Source organism: Trichechus manatus, unplaced genomic scaffold (assembly GCF_000243295.1).
Source record: "Trichechus manatus latirostris isolate Lorelei unplaced genomic scaffold, TriManLat1.0 scaffold00086, whole genome shotgun sequence".
Taxonomy (NCBI): domain Eukaryota; kingdom Metazoa; phylum Chordata; class Mammalia; order Sirenia; family Trichechidae; genus Trichechus; species Trichechus manatus.
In genome coordinates this window covers 10,820,762-10,830,422 of record NW_004444022.1, presented here as the reverse complement: position 1 = coordinate 10,830,422, position 9,661 = coordinate 10,820,762, and the positions used below count along the sequence as shown (strand labels likewise).

General features: G+C 38.1%; 1 non-coding gene across 1 annotated transcript; it reads left to right on the top strand.

The window, feature by feature from the left end:
- The first annotated feature begins 821 nt into the window (after window positions 1-821).
- Window positions 822-894, top strand: TRNAW-CCA (transfer RNA tryptophan (anticodon CCA)). The gene has a single exon. It is a non-coding gene; the product is annotated as a tRNA-Trp (tRNA).
- The last annotated feature ends 8,767 nt before the right edge of the window (window positions 895-9,661 follow it).

The following is a 9,661-nucleotide window of genomic DNA, read 5'->3' as shown; positions in this document are numbered from 1 at the left end:
GTGCTGGCTGCAGAGAATGGAAAGATAAATCAAGCACAGTCCCTGCTTTTGAAGCATTGCACAGTCTATTGTGAAAAACAGGTATCTCAACAACTGCTTTCCCACTGTATTTTAAGTAAGCTTCTAGTAAGGATAATAACAGCAAGAATATTTTGGAATTCCATGAGAATGTCAAAAATGTGTACTTTCTCATTACATGGATATTTCAGTTCAATGCAACTCATTTACTGAATGCCCATAGTAAGCCAGGCGCTATGTTTTCTATGAGGCGTACCTGTCACCTGCCGGTGAGGAGATAGAAACTTAGTGGTAGAAGTAAACATGTAATCAGAGAGGTTGTAATATAGTGCGAGCAGCCTGTAACATGCCACTCAGCAGTAAGATATACCTCAGCCCTTACAACTATGTGACATATGGCTATAATAAATGTTTAAATAGATTAAATAAAGCCAAAACACACACAAGTTGGTATTCCTTCAAAAATAATTATCTGTCCCATCTCAAAAAAAAAAAAAAAAATGAACCAATTATGCCAGAAGGACAACATTTCTCTTTTAACCACTAGATGCATTTTATAATGTTCATGGTTGTCATAAAACTAACATGAAAGTTACATATATCACACATTAATGGCATAGATAGCAAGTCAAAGCAATATTCCATTGATATATTGCAATTTACTATAAACTAAAATCTTCTCAAAATGAGAAAATTAATACCTAGTAACTCCCATTAAGACAGTAATAGGAAATACAATAAGAAAAATATAAATATGTTATTGCTCCAGGTTTCATTAAGACATATCCACGAGCAGATTGTGGGGCCACATGGCCTAATGGATAAGACATCTGATTCCAGATCAGAAGATTGAGGGTTCGAGTCCCTTTATGGTCACTGCTGATAATTTTTGGAGCCCTGGTGGTGCAGTCGTTAAGAGCTTGGCTGCTAACCAAAAGGTCAGCAGTTCGAATCCACCAGCCCCTCCTTGGAAACCCTATGGGACAGTTCTATTCTGTCCTCTAAGTTGGCTATGGGTTGGAATCTACTCAAAGGCAATGGGTTTGGTTTTTTGGTATAGGATGGAGTGGAACTGCCCCATAGGGTTTCCAAGGAGTGGCTGGTGGATTTGAACTGCTGAGCTTTTTGGTTAGCAGCCATATCACTTAACCACTGCACCACCAGGGCTCCACTCTGTCCAATAGGGTCACTATAAATTGGAACAGACTCAATGGCAATGGGTGGTGGTCGTGTGGTAGGAGCAGATTACCCAGTAAACAAGGTAAACGCGGGCTTACTTGTGCTTGTTTACTAATCTGTAGTGACCAATTTCACATGGGTTTCACTACATCATGTTACTAAGATTAGTAAATAAACACAAATAAGCCTGTGTTTACCTTGCTTATTGGGTAATCGGTCCGTGTCAGGGATTATAAATTTGAAAAGGGGGTTTGATTCTAGAGGAAGGTGCTGTGGGTTAGGAGAGAGACAGATGCCAGCCATAACTAGAAGCAGAATCTTTGATGTGGTGAAAATATGTGAAATTGTTCACTACAGATGATCTGATAAGCAAGGTAAGAACCATGCTTGCCTTGCTTATTTGATGATCCACCCCTGGCCATACCCAAAACATCCAACTGATAAGAATTAAATCCCCACAAAGGACTTCATCAAAATAAAAGTTCATCTCACTCAAAGAAATATATAACAATTTGTTCTTAAAACAGTTTAATAATAGGAATACAAAACACATTTTTTCTAATATAACTCCTAAACATATCTTTTCATATTATTGAATAATTGAACAATTATTCAGTATGAGTATTTAAACAGATTTCATGTCCAAGATGCATGATATTACATCAATTTATGTGTGTACATACAATATCCTTAAGGGAACTTGCAAATAATTTTCAGATTTAATTTAGACCAGGGGTCAGCAACTACTTTCTGCAAAGGGCCAAATAGTAAATATTTTAGGCTTTGCAGCCCATACTGTTTCTGTCACAACTATTAACTCTGCCACAGTAGTGTGAAAGCAGCCATAGACAATATGTAAACTAATGAACATGGTTCATTCCAATAAAACTTTATTCACAAAAATAGGCAGCAAGCCAGATTTAGTCTACAGGCCATAGGTTGCCAATTTCTGAATTTGATTATAAAAATTGAGTTGGTTCAAACATCTTCATTGGTGCCTCTGACATTTGCCAACAACCCCTTCTTGTTTCACCTTCACCTCATTCTGGGAAGACTGTCTAATCATGTGTGCTCTAATCAATTGGTGATTAGCCATGCTAATTTATTAATATTTGAAACAGTCCACTCACCCCTACTCAGCCCTCCTAAAACCTGGTAATAACTAAGCACATAGTAGATCTTCAGTATAGGCAATTGGCTCCATTCAACAACAACAAAAAAAAAACTCGTTGCTGTTAAGTCAATTTTAACTCATAGCAACCCTCTAGGACAAAGCAGAACTGCCCCACAGGGTTTCCAAGGAGCAGCTGGTGGATTCGAACTGCAGACCTTTTGGTTCACAGCCAAGCTCTTAACCACTGCACCACCAGGGCTCCATTTGGCTCCACTGGTTCCACTACAGAGAGAAAAGAAGCTCTGCCTAAATACTAATTGACCTAGAACTTCAGGGTCTGATCCAGGACAGAAATGCAAATGTTGCAGGTTTTAAGAGTCCCTGGGTGGTGCAAATGTTAACATGCTCGGCTGCTAAGAGAAATGGTGAAAGTTTGAGTCCACCCAGAGATGCCTCAAAAGAAAGGCCTGGCTATCTACTTCCAAAAAGCCAGCCACTGAAAAGTCCATGGAGTGCAGTTTCGCTCTGACACACATGGGGTACACATGATTCGGGGTCAACCCTACAGGAACTGGTGACAATGGCACAGATTCTGTGGAAGTATTATTCACAAATGAAGATTGCATTCAAGCACTCATATTGATTGTTTGCTAAATGGGGAGCACAGATTTAAAACTGAAAAGGTAATTACCATAATTTCTTTGGGTTAGTATTATTTGAAGCTTAACTGAGAAAGGAAATCAGTTCATTCTGACTTTTTTTATGAACTGAATAAACTGACATTGGCTCATTTAAGAAGTAATGGTTGATAGGGAGAAAAAGTTGACAGGCTACTGTTTTCTTTTACAGTGCAAAAATTTCTGAATTGAGTAATGAGCCAAAGCTTTGCAAAGTTCCAAAATTTAATCTCCTGGGACAGTAAACAAATTATTGCTGGTACCATAAAGACTTCAAAATGAGAGTTAATTCATTGTCATCCAAGTTAAAATCAAGGAAGCCTATAAAAAGCAAACAGTAAATTTTCCCAAAGCAATAATTTTTCCTTTGTCTAAGCTTCACATATATTACTACATTCCAGGTTAATATTTCTCAGTAGTAGATTTTTACTTGTTTGGTCAGTATGAGATGCTTCTCTGAATACATATATTTAATTTTCTAATGCGTTTTTCAGAATAGTGTTAGATATGCTTTCATTGAGCTTGAACAAATTCCTTTACAGATACGGAAAATGAAAAGACCCTATATAGAAAAGCCAACATGTAGAACAGCTAAGATTGTTATATGAACATAAAAAAATGAAGCCAATCAATAAACTAAAATTTTGTAGCAAGCTATTTAATGTGATCCAATCTGAAATATTTGTTGCTTACTAAAAAAAAAAAATAATAACATAAAATAAAGAAACGCATCCAGAATGCCAACAAAATAGGTTTCAATAACTCAATTAGAAAAATGTTAAGAAAAATTTTTACCCGTTTTCACTCTTGCAAACTAAGAAGCTAAACAGCATAGTGGAATAAGATTCCCTAATTTGAATTCTGGTTCTATAGCTCAATAACTAAGTGACTATGGACAAGTTACCTAACCTCTCTCTGGCCTCAATATGCTTAGCTCTATAATGGGGATAATATTAGAATCTATCTCATAGGGTTAATGAGAGATGTGAGATAATATTTGTAACTCGCTGTGAACAGAGCTTAATACATAGAAAACATTGAATAAACGTAAGCCATTAATAGTATGTTCATATTCCTTGGTTCTATGTCATTTTATTACTACAACTTGATCTCACAAATGACAAACAAGAGACTCTCTATAGCTGCACAGAAAGTAGAATTGGGTCAAGTAGTTTGGACTTGGATGGGTGAATCACTCTAGAGCACAACTCAATACATATGATACAGCTGTGGAATTCTGGTGACTAACAATGGTTGCAGGACCAGTCTTGTGCACTGCAGGTAGGATGCAGAAGCAATGTTTTGGACAGGAACATGAAGCAGGCCAGGAATCCAAAAATCAAAAGTGTATACAGTGACAGAGTCTATGGTTAACCACTTAAATACAAAGAGTGTGTCTGCATGTGCACAGATCAAATATGGGCATATATTAAGAGGTTTATACTTTGCCTTTTCAGCCTGTCATAGTTACCTAGTACTGCTATAACAGAAATACCACCAATGGATGTCTTTAACAAACAGAAATTTATTCTCTCACAGTTTAGGAGGCTGGAAGTCCAAATTCTGGGCTCCAGCTCCAGGGGAAGGCTTTCTCTCTCTGTCGGCGCTGGGGGAAGGTCCTTGTCATCAATCTTCCTCTGGGTATAGAGTATCTAGCCCGGGTTCAAAGGATGTGCTCCGCTCCTGGTACTTCTTTCTTGGTGGTCCATTTTAAAAAAAAAAAAGCCATTGCCATCGAGTCGATTCCAACTCTATAGGACAGAGTAGTACCGCCCCATAGGGTTTCCAAGGAGCGGCTGGTGGATTTGAACTGTTGATCTTTTGGTTAGCAGCGAAATACTTAGCCACTGTGCCACCAGGGCTCCTTCTTGGTGGTAGAAGGTCCTTATCTCTCTGCTGGCTTCTCTCCCCTTTTATTTCTTGTAAGATAAAAGATGATGCAGGCCATACCCCAGGGAAACCCCCCTTACATCTAATCAAGGCTGTGATCTGAGTAAGGGTGTTGCATCCCGCCCTAATCCTCTTTAACATAACCTAATCTTGCCTCATTAACCACAGGCAGAGATTAGGATTTACAGCACACAGGAAAATTACATCAGATCACAAAATGGAGGACAAGCACGTGATACTGGGAATCACGGCCTAGCCAAGTTGAGACAGATTTGGGGGGACACAATTCAATCCATAACACGGCCCTTCTCACCATTATATTTACGTTTAATATAAAGACTTGGACACTGTGTTGCCAACAAAGCAACATTTCAAAAAATAAAGTTCAAGGACACTTAAATCTAAGTCTCAGACCATGCAAGATCTCAGAACTCACCTTAATTTCTTCAGCTTGAAGGAAATGGATACAAGGTGCAAAATACTTTAAGCTTTAGCCAACTGAAACTTATTTTTAAAAAAAGAAAGGGAAGGTATATTTTACTGTGAATTGCATTTTAAAGCAAAGGCAATATAATGGTTGTTCTGGAATCTCATAAACTTTGAATAAAAATGGAGCGATTCGCATTTAATGCTTTGTTTTATAAAGCTCTTCCAGATACTTCAAGTGTGAAAGCTGCTACTTTACATAAAAAAGCATTCTTTTCTATAAAGCTGTGTTCTAAATATATAACAGATGGGTACATTTCATGGCATTTTAAAATGCACTGTTTTCCAGTCCTGCCTTTATTGGTTATGTCAGGAATAAAGAATATAAAACAATGTCACAATTTAATGTATGGAGGGACTGTGATTTCATCAAACAATCTTATTTTTTAAATAGTATTTTCATCTTTTAAAGAAGATTAAGAAACAAAAATTATCCTCACACATACAGTAAGTTTTGCTGGATCACCATGTTGTTTTTAGCTGCCGTCAAGTTGATTCTGACTTATGGTACCCCCATGTGCACAGAGTAGAACTGCTCCATATGGTTTTCAAGGCTGTGATCTTTTGGAAGCAGATCACCAAGCCTTACTTCCAAGGCACCTCTGGGTGGGTCTGAACCTTCAGTGTTTCAGTTGCAGCCCAGTGCTTAACCATTTGTGCCACCCAAGGAACTGGATCACTAGAACAGCCAATATTTAACCCATATATTCCAGACTGATAATACATGCCAGAAATAGAAAAGAGCCTCTCTCCATCTGATATTTCCCTATACCGTACAGTCAACTTATTGAAGTTATAAGTATAGATATTTCCACATTTGTTTACCCCCGGCATTAATTTTAACCCTCAGCAGCAGAATTAAACTTATAAAAGATGATTCTGTGTTATACAGGTCACAATTACTATTCTGCCATCATTTCAATAACAAGCTAGAAAGTGAAAACTGAAAAAAAAAAAGTTATTTCAAGTGATTGTACATAAACAATTTTCAGTAATAGACATCAACAGTTCTCTAAAGAGACTGCAGCATTCTTACTATATTTTAGACAGCATTTTTTTAAATGAATGTTATGGAATATTAAAAAAAAAAAAAAACACATTGCCATCAAGATGATTTGGACTCAGAGCAACCTTATGGGACAGAGTAGAACTGCCCCATATGGGTTCCAAGGAGCAGCTGGTAGATTCAAACTGCCAACTTTTTGGTTAGCAGCCTGAGATCTTAACCACTATGCCACTAGAGCCCCTATGGAATATTAGTGGGTCTCAAATCATAACCTGCACTTCTTAAGTCAAATAACAAAATAGAAAAAAATAGAAATATCAGAATACATAATATATATAATAAAGGGGGGTATCTTTCCATAAAATATCTTTTTATGTTAAGTGAATATATTGTATTACAAATAAAATCTACTTATTATAGGTTATAGCCCAAAACCTTTGAAAGTTAACAGAAAGTGAAATGCAAAACTCAACTCTTGCTTGCAATTTATCTATGTAGTTCAATTTAATACATTCCACAGTATCTAAAGTTCTATCAAATATAGAAAAATGATTGTCCACATTAAAGTCCAAATTTTCATTCCTGATGTTATGACTTACATTTTTGAGAAGCTAAAAATAATTCTTGTCTCTTTTTATTGTTCTATCCACCTCCTCTAACTCATTTTGGGGATATTTGAAGTTGAGTAGCACAAAGTAACCCACAATTACTCGACTTCCTAGATTCCTACAAGTTTAAAACATTCTCTTCTTTAGTTCAGCAATATGTTATTACTACAGTAACAAATATTCCCTCTAATTTTTGAAACTGTGAATAGAATATCATGCTATAAAACCAACTAACCAGACTGTCTGAACATAACTTAGAAAAAGTTAACTTAGAAAAGTGAATGCAGCCATCACTGCGGCATATAATAATTAAATTATTGTGACCAGTCACTGTTAGTTTATTGGCAGAAGAAACTGTTCTAGAACTTGTGTTTGTGATCCATAAGCTCCCCATCACCCCCACGGCTCACACAACACACCCACACTCCTGGAGTTCATCTCAGCATTCTGCAACTTTCTGGGGTTGATTTAAGGCAACCACTGGACACTGTGTCTGCTCTAATACAGCTCTTTTTTTTGAATATTTTATTGTTCTTCAGGTGAAAGTTTACAGAGAAAGTTTCTCATTCAATAATTTACACACACATTATTTTGTAATATTGATTGCAATCCCTGCAATGTGTCAGCACTCTCCCCCTTTCCACCCTGGGTACCCCATTTCCATTTATTTAGTTTTCCTGCCCCTTCCCGCCTCTTCATCTTTGCTTTTGGGCAGATGTAGCCCATTTGGTCTCATATACTTGAATGTTCTAAGGAGCAGTTTCCTCATGGGTGTTACTGTTTGTTTTATAGGTCTGTCTAACATTTGGCTGAAACTTCAGGAGTGGCTTCAGTTCTGAGTTAGAAGCATGTCTAGGGCCCATAGTCTCCAGGGTTCCTCCACTTTCTGTCAGAGCAGTAAATGTGGTCTTTTTGTGTGAATTTGAAATTTGTTCTACATTTTTCTCCCACTCTGTCGGGGGCCCTCTATTGTGATCCTGGTCAGAGCAGTAGGTGGCAGTAGCCAGGCACCATCTAGTTCTTCCGGTCTCAAGCTAACGGAGGCTGTGGTTCCTGTGGTCCGTTAGTCCTTTGGACTAATTGCTTCCTTGTGTCTTTGATTTTCTTCATTCTCCTTTGCTCTGGATGGGATGAGACCAATAGATGGCCACTCTCAAGGCTTTAAGACCCTAGATGCTAATCACCAAAGTAGGATGTAGAACATTTTCTTTACGAAATATGTTATACCAATTGACTCAGATGTCCCTGAAGACCATGGTCCCCAGCCCTCAGCCCCAGCAACTCAGTCTCATGAGGCATTTGGTTGTATCTAGGAAACATCTATGACTGTGCCCCCTGTGTGCTTTATTATATGTATAAATATACATGGTGCACGTACAAATATGTATGTAAAAATATCCACAACTAAATCTATATATGTACGTGGGTGTACTCCTATACTTCCTCCTATCCCTATTCAGCATACATTTCTACCTATGTATCTGCTTGTAAAATTATTATTTGTTTTTACTGTTGTAGGGTTGCATATGTTATAGTTCTAATACAGTTCTTAATACCTAAGGATGAACAAGCCCTTCAGCCAGGATCCTCCCTGCAAAAAAAAAAAAAACTCTGTGGTCACAAATGTTGGCCATCTAGGGAAAATGAAAATCAAGAACTGCCTCAGGAACACTGACCTCAGCACTCACTAGGAGGCTTAACAGGTCCCTTTGCCTGTAGTAAGAAAGAAACAAAGAAAGGAAAGCCTCTGTCTTAGCAGTGAGGGAAGTGTCCCTAATCCTTTAACAGATGAGATTTGTTAGTATTTGGTTTAGGACCTTTCTACCTATGTTCTTGAGAAAGATAGGCTTGTAATTTTCTTTTCTCAACAGTTTTGTGGGTCAGGAGTCTGGGCATGGCTTAACTGGGTCCTCTGCTTCAGGGTCACAAAAACGTAATCAATGTGTCATCCAGGACTGTGGTCTCATCTGAGACTCAACTAGGGAAGGATCCACTTCCAAGCTCACTTGCTTGTCGGCAACATTAGTTCCTTGTAAGCTTCCAGATTGAGGGCCTCAGTTTCTTGCTGGCTGCCTGCCAGAGGCCACTCTCAGTTCCTTGTCATGTGGCCCTCTCCATATGACACCTTACAACATAGCAGCCAGCTTCTTGAAAACCACCAAGGGAGAGAGTCTTCTCATAGGATATGCAATATAATATATGTCATAATCGCAGAATTGATATTCCCATCACCTTTACCATATTCTGGTTAAAAGTAAATCACAGGTTTCACCCACGCTCAAGGGTAGGGGACTACACAAGGGCAAGAATACCGTGAGGCAGGGGTCATGGGGACCACCTTAGAGTCTGTCTGCCACAGGGTCTAATTCTATTGTCTGTAGTTGCAGCTGGCTTTTTCACGTTCAGCCTGTCTCTTTATGTGTTTTATCATTTTAACTTTGTGGTCATCTTTTTTGTCACTTTTTTAATTTGTTGTTGTTTCAGGGAACTCTTGAAGGCCTAAATAGAAGAGTGCTTCCTCTAGAGAGAATTTGGGTTTGCTTCTGCCAGTGACCTGGGGAAAAAGGAAACCTGAAATACACTGAAATCAGATTCAGGTTTAAGGTTTTTATGGACCATGCAAGCAGTGAGAATTCAAATGTCAAATTTATGTGAGGGTCATATTGTTTTCACAAATTCTCAG